The 7988-nt window shown below is 41.3% G+C and overlaps 1 pseudogene; it reads right to left on the reverse strand.

The window, feature by feature from the left end:
* Nucleotides 1-2736: 2736 nt before the first annotated feature.
* Nucleotides 2737-7988, reverse strand: part of LOC119284329 — a 20182-nt pseudogene continuing 14930 nt past the window's right edge.

Here is a 7988-nt window from a genome sequence, read left to right on the forward strand (position 1 = left end):
AATTGTTTAGTGAGTTTGTATGGCTAGAGGAGTTTAAGCAACTTTAGTGAAGAAGAGAAACATCAATAAACAAAGGTGACAAATTTATTGTTATAAGTTTGATTCAGAATAATATTTTGCAGACATAAAAGTAGAAATGAAGCATTTAAAAAAATGTCAGAGTTTAGAACAAGAGCACACAATAGTACAAGTTGCCATCAATCATGAAGAGTTTATATCTGAAAATTTTCCCGATTGGGAGTACAAGTTTAATAAAATAGCAATGTCATGTGAGGAAAACGGTAATTCGTAATTGCCATAATGTTTGTGCTATCTAACTACACTATGGTTAATAAGAGAAGTACAAGTTAAATAAATTCAGGAAGAACACAATATTTGTAGAAAGTTTTCCCCCCTCTATCAAACAAGGAGTGTGCAACTAGCTTAATATAGGAAGTGTTAGTTTATTAAAATAGGAATAACACTTGCGCAGAGAGAAAAAAACTTACTTATTGGGATGGGGAAAAAACTCGCTGGGAGCTATCGGTTGTTAAGCAACTTTTGGTGATATGCTAGAGTGAGCTAACTTCCAATACAAACAATTCTTTAAGAATTTAAAAGTTACATGGAATCTGTTACAGTTGCTCTTACCGAGCTTAATTTTTCATGGTTTGAAAATCTAGTTTATGAAGGTGGTATCTTGTTTATTTTAGATAAACAACACAAGTTTAATTTTGTCATCATTGTCTAGAGGTATATATAAATGATCTCGAGGATTAGTTAAGGCCTCTTTGATTCATACACATCAATAGAATTTAGTTCTTTTTCCTAAGGAATTGAGATACATGTCATCTCATTTCCATTAATTTTCCTGTTCCTAATATTCCTATCCTATGAGTGCAAAGGAATTCTTAGAGGAAACTTATATAGGATTTGATCCTCTGAATCAAGCAACTAATGTAAAAAAAATCCTAATCTATACCTATACTAATCTTGACTTCCCGTAAATTCTCACGTTAATCAGATTTTACGAGCCGTTCATCTGGTGGGACCGAATTATTACGGTGTAGATTAATCGACATATATCTCAACTTTGACAGTTTGAAAAAAAAATCAGTTTTTTTGTGCGAATAAGAAAATTTGTTATTTTAACAAAACAAACCGTGAAAATGAACAATATGCTTACACGGCCGTAAAAGATAGAATTTAGCGACTCCAAAATAAAAAAAAATAGAAGCTAGCCAATCGGCCAAAAGAAAAATTGCTAGAGAACAATCCTTTCACGGATGGAGGAAATAAAACTCTTAATAAGCCTAAAGAGATAAGGCCCACAATGCTACTCCACGGTCTTCTTTCTCTTCCCTAGAAAAAACAGCCTGAAGTATTCCTACGCCATTGACTCTCCGTCTCTGTTCCTTCTTCAAAACAAATCTGTCCCAATCAAACCTGCAAACAAATTCACCCCGTCTCTGTTTTCCTTTCCTTTTCCCCAGCACCACCCCAGCCTATCCACCACCCCGTCCCAGGCATATAAAACCTAATCATCAGCTTCGTTCCTTTGCAGGCGGGTAGTAACATATCTTCTATGGAGAATCTTTCCATGCTATTGCTGGCATGACCTTGCGAAGCGTGAAGCATCTGTCCATGTTGCATCATCGTTGCGTCGCACCCGATTTATGACCTGAGTTCTTTCTATCTTCAAGGCCACCTGCTGTGCGTGATGGCAACATGGCAGCACCTCGCGCAGGATCTGTACAACAAGATCTGGACCATGGCGACTTTGTGGGACAGATCCTAGCCTCTCCTGCCCCTCTGCTGCCATCGCGTCATCGATCGAGGAGTCGTTGTCCCCACTGCGTAGGAGGTCGAGATGTTGTTGACATGGTTTCTTGCATGGTGGTTACCGACCAGTTGCTTGACGCTCAAAGGCTCGAAGGCAAGGGGCGACTGTTGGTGCTACACCACGACACCTGAGGCGTGAGGCAAGATGCAAGACTTCATGCATATACACATCACAAAGTCCAGAGCTAGATACTACCACACTGTTAGGTATGTATATTTCTTTCCATAGACCCTTCGATTTCTTCTGATGGCTCTGAGATCTATGACTTTTATTCATCTTTTCCTTATTGTGCAACCCCGCAGGAGACATTATTTATAAAAGTGGTGTGTCCTGTATATACTAGAGAGAAAATTACTTATGGATGTGACTCTGCAACCACTAACAAAGTTTTAAACAAGAAATTTACAGTTCTTCCAGGACGTGGTCTTTTTCTTGCCAGCAATACATCAATGAATTTTGACACTGGCTATTCAGAACGAACAATCTAGGACAAGCAGCCGCTAAACCATTTTGTTTTCTCCAATTATACTTGGATCTGATTTCTTTTAATCACATTCTATTCCTAAATCATATTTAATATATGGCTTATCAGAACTGATGTGTGCCTAATGAATATACAAGAATGGATATATTAAAGAATATATGTTCAGAATTTCTTTGTTGGAAGCTAATTTAGGAACGAGTGACATATATGTTCAATCCATTAACAATAATATTCCTGCATGTCCAAAACGGTGTCAAATATGAATCTCTCGCCGATCTCTCTCTTATTCATCTCACAATCTCACACCGCCGCCGACTTCTTTCAAATCGTTAGGTCAATCAAGGTTGTCTTCAACACATGGATCTCTACGGGCATACTTCATGCATGATAGCATCAGGGAGGAACCAAATTACCTTAAATTATAGTTCCTTCATTGTATATATGTTCGAACTTGTGACAGCCTAGCAGCAACAGACGTGTCATATGTTGCTCCACCAAGAGTCATGGAGCTCAGCGATAATCGACGAACCTTGTTTTTGCAAGAATGCAGTAGTCTTGCCATTGATACGTCTCCAACGTATCTATAATTTATGAAGTATTCATGCCATGTTTACAATAGTTTTATATAATTTTGGTATGATTTGATTAGAACTAACCCGAACTAACGCTGTTTTCAGTAGAACTACCTTGGTGTTGTTTTTGTGCAGAAATAAAAGTTCTCGGAATGCGCTGAAAATCAACGGAGATTTTTTTTGGGAAAATATAAAAAATAATGGAACAAAAATTTACCTGAGGGGAGTCCCATGGGCTCCACGAGGGTGGGGGTGCGCCCGTGTGCCTCGTGGACTCCCTGTGGGGCCCCTTGACTTCTCCTTGACGCTAACCTCTTCTATAAATACCCAAACCTCCAGAAAATAACCTAGATCGGAAGTTCCGCCGCCGCAAGCCTATGTAGCAACGAGAAATCAATCTAGGCCGTCTCTGGCACCTTGCCGGAGGGGGCCATCATCACCGGAGGCCATGGGGAAGGATCTCGGAGGGGCCATCATCGCCATGAAGGCTAAGGACCAGAGAGGGAACCTCTCCCCATCCAGGGGGGAGGCCATGGATGAGGAAGGACAAGGGGGGAACTTCTCCTCCTCTCTCTCGGTGGCGCCGGAGTGCCTTCGGGAGGGGAATCATCACCGCGGTGATCGTCTTCATCAACATCACCATCATCATCACCATCCTCATCTCTTTTACGCGGTCCACTCTCCCGCACCCCGCTATAATCTCTACTTAAACATGATGCTTTATGCCACATATTATGATCCTATGATGTGTTGCCATCCTATGATGTTTTGAGTAGATATCCTTTGTCTTTGGGTTGATTGATGATCTAGATTGGTACAAATTGTATGTTTTATTTTGGTGTTGTCCTATTGTGTCCTCCGTGTCGCGCAAGCGTGAGGGATTCCCACTGTAGGGTGTTGCAATACGTTCATGATTCGCTTATAGTGGGTTGCTTGAGTGACAGAAGCATAAACCCGAGTAAGGGGGTTGTTGCGTATGGGATAAAGGGGACTTGATGCTTTAATGCTATGGTTGGGTTTTACCTTAATGATCTTTAGTAGTTGCGGATGCTTGCTAGAGTTCCAATCATAAGTGCATATGATCCAAGAAGAGAAAGTATGTTAGCTTATGCCTCTCCCTCATATGAAATTGCAATGACGACTACCGGTCTTGTTAACGATTGCCTAGGATAATTCCGCACACGGACCCATCCAGTGGCGATTGTACTAGGGGGGCTTCATTAGGCTGAAGCCTACCCTCCAAAAATCCTATTTCAACTAAATATACTACTTGACAATTATACCGAGGTGTTTTACATCCAATAATTGCAATACATTGCTAATTAGACCTAGGAACTTGCTTTGAGCCTACCCTTCATTTCCGTGCTAGATTCGCCACTGGACCCATCATTATTCCACACTCGCTATTTATAATACTTAAGTAATATATTCTAACTTTATGATAACAGCACCTACTTTTATATTTTAGCTCTCCGATACCATGCAAAGTTATCCTCTTCATACCCATCACATAGTTGTATTTCTCGTTTCTAGTTGTAAGTAAACGTTCGGTGTACGTAGAGTCGTATCTGTGGCAGATAGGACTTGAGAGAATATTGATCTTACATTTAGCTCCTTGTGGGTTCGACACTCCATACTTATCACTTCCACCTTTGGAAATTGCTACAATGATTCCCTGCACTAGGGGATTATTAGCCATATTCACTACAGGAATCAGCTACTTCGCCATCAGCCACAGCGGACGGCAAAGGCATGGATGGCGGACGGCAAAAGTGGACGGCAAAGTACGGGACGCCTAAGAGCTACATTGCCGTCTGCTTCGGGCGGCTGACGGCAAAGGGGCCTTTGCCATTAGCAGCGGACGGCAAAGAATGCAGACGACAATAAATGCGTTGTTACTCCGTTAGGTGGTTAACGGCAAGCCTTTGCCGTCGGCCGCTGACGGCAAACTTCGGAAGGCCTTTGCCGTCCGCCGCTGTAGGCAAAGTTTTTTTCTCTTTGCCATCAGCCACTGTAGGCAAGCTGACCAAATTGGTCAGCCTCCCAGGAAGCACAGTTGCCTGCCACGTGGCCTCTTTGCCGTCCGCTGCTGATGGCAAAGAGCCCTTTGCCGTGAGTGGCAGACGGCAAAGATCCTGCATATTGGCTTTTTTTTCCTGTTTTTTTTAAATCCAACAATTTTCACAGCAAATATATATGACATATATAGATATATTTCATAGGGCTATTTAACAACACATAAGTTTCATCGTACATACATATATAGTTCCATCCACTCATACATAGCAAGTTGCACACACACATAAGTTGCAACCATTAGGAAGTTGCACATACATATTACAATGCAAAGTTTCATCAAGATAGCAAGTTTCATTGTAGCAAGCTAGAAGAATACTAGAAGAGAATGAAATAAAAAACAAGCACTCCATCATAGCAAGCTAGCTTCCGAGAAGTGAATGAAATCTGCAAAATGGCAAATAAGAAAGTTAGGAAAAGGTGACTAGAAGAAGAAGACTAGAAGAAGAAGCACGTCATCGTTTGTGAGGTAACTTAGGTGAAATGGATCGTATATGAGTTAACTTAGGTAAAATGCATCATTTTAGAGCTAAAGTAGGTAAAATGGATCGTTTATGAGCTAACTAAGCTAATTATGCTTTTTTTTACATAAGTAAGGTAAGTACATGTCATTATTGAGCAAACCTAGTTAACTAAGCATAATATAACTAACTTAGGTCATTTTGGAGGAAACAAAGTTAAGTATAGATCGTTTTAGAGCTAACTTAGGTAAAATGGCTGGTTTTGGAGGTCAGTAAGCTTATTAAGTGATTTTGCAGGAAAAGAAGCTAACTCTAGGTCATTAAGGTAAGCATATTGGATGAAATAAAGCTAAGTCTAGGTCTTTATGCATTTGTTAAGCAAAAAACTAGAAAAACTTACCTTGATCATGGAGGTGTGGGAGCGGGCTGGCTCATGCCAGTAGCTGGAGAAGGATCGTGTGATGCTTGTGTGGAGTTACGCTGCACCAAAGATCATTTTCAATGTTTCGTTAGCATGACGACACTCAAATGTTAAGACTAGCAAGTAACGTCCATTCAAATTAAACTCACCGTGGTCTCAGGAGCAATCTCTGAATCAATGTCTATGGAGCCACGGGACCTCCCGCCACTAGATATCATCACCTGCTCTGGATTGTAGGGAATCTGGCTCGGGTTAAACTCCTCTCATTTCCTCGCCTTCCCCTTGACTTGCTTGTAAGAGGCAGTGTGGGCCATGGCATACAGGTCGTACCCCTCTGGCACCTTATCCGTCTTATTGTAGCATGCCTGAAAGAGAGAAACAAAGTAAATTAGTAATTAAAGGGCTCAAGCTAGCATGATGAATGAATTGCATTAATCATGAAGCAAACCACATACCCAATTCTGCCCGAACTGATATAAGCTGGAGCTACCTTGATGGTGAGGCACACCTTCAATTTGGGCACATTTGTCCTTGGCCTCAGTCGGCTCCCCTTCCATCTTTCAACACCTGACATGACAAAGCGTAAACGAAATTAGTACAACATAAAAAAATACCGACATGAATAATAATATGTATATCACTTAAGTGTATCATCATCAAGTACAACATAAAAAAATTGAATACCTGACAGTACTAATAATCTCGATCAGTATCATCAATAAATGCATAATCATCATCATCACTATAATCAATGACGGGCTCATAGGGTTCAGTGGCATCAACATGTGGAAGGCCACCTTTACGTAATCGGTCAAGCATTGAGAGGTCGTCCGCAGCAGTAACCTCTTCTTGTTCCGGCTCTTCTTGTTCCTCCTCTGGGGTGATGTCGGATTCACTGTCGCTGTCTACTTCAATGTTTTGGGGTGAAGTATACCGGTTCTTGAAACGCTTTTTGGAAAGACGTGTCTCTTGGAAAAATTCTCCTTCATATGTGTCTGGGTTAATGTGAGGTTCATAATCCTCTTCCTTTGGGGGAGATAGTCTAGCACGTGGCGGCACTTCATAAACGACATCCCAACCTTTCAGATTTGGATTAGTTTGGCAGGCCAAGGGTAGATAGAATACTTGGGTCGCCTGTTGAGCCGTAATATAGACATCAGGAACATCTAAATGGGTGCTTTGGTTGATTTCAACTAACTCTATATGTTCATGAGTCCTTCTATTCTCCTTCGGCTGAAACCAATAACATTTTAAGACTACGACATTCGGTGGGTTTTCACCATAGAATAGAAGTTCATAAATTGCTTCAACTCTCCCATAATACTCGGTACCTCCTTCGCCGATAGCAGATACACAACAATTTGTAGACTTTCGGTCGGCCATAGATAGCTCTTTGCCATAGGTACGAAAACGGTACCCGTTGATGTCGTATTTGTCAAATGAACGGACCTTATAGTCAAAACCATTAGCGACTTGTCTCAATTCGGCGTCCATAGACTCTGAATTAGCCTACAAGTTTAATTTGAAGGATTGTTGCATTACGCACAAATTAGTGAATGAAATGAAATTGTCTAATAGAATTTACCGTTTGTTTGAACCAATAGATGAAACCGGGATAGCCGCCTCCTTGCTTTGCGAGAAGCTCATACTCTTCGACGGAATCCTTTTGGATCATCGCTCCATACGAGAATAGGGCGACGTATCGACTGTATGAAATATCCAGGAATAAGAGCAGTTCAAAGGAAATAGAAGTTGCGAAACAATGTACCGAGAACTTACTCGATGTACGGGAGACACATATTGCTTACGCATACTGATGATTCAAGACACATATATAACTAGCTATCAAGTTTCATCGGCACGAACACCGGAATAGAGCAAATAATTAATGGGGGAGGAGGACATGTCATTTGTGCTCACCCACGAACGAAGGGGCAGAGGTCGTCAAACGCATGGCGAGGTCGTCGAACACCAAACCTCGCAGTGGTGAAACAACTGCACATTTAAATCAACCCGATCAACACAATTATATATGATGTTTTTCATAACAAAATCGAAAAATATATGACCTAACTAATAATTCACAAATATAAGACCCTGTCGGCCTCGGGGGTTCGGGTGTCGGGGTGTCTGTGTGTCGTGTCGGGGTCGG

Source organism: Triticum dicoccoides, chromosome 4A (genome assembly GCF_002162155.2).
Source record: "Triticum dicoccoides isolate Atlit2015 ecotype Zavitan chromosome 4A, WEW_v2.0, whole genome shotgun sequence".
NCBI lineage: Eukaryota > Viridiplantae > Streptophyta > Magnoliopsida > Poales > Poaceae > Triticum > Triticum dicoccoides.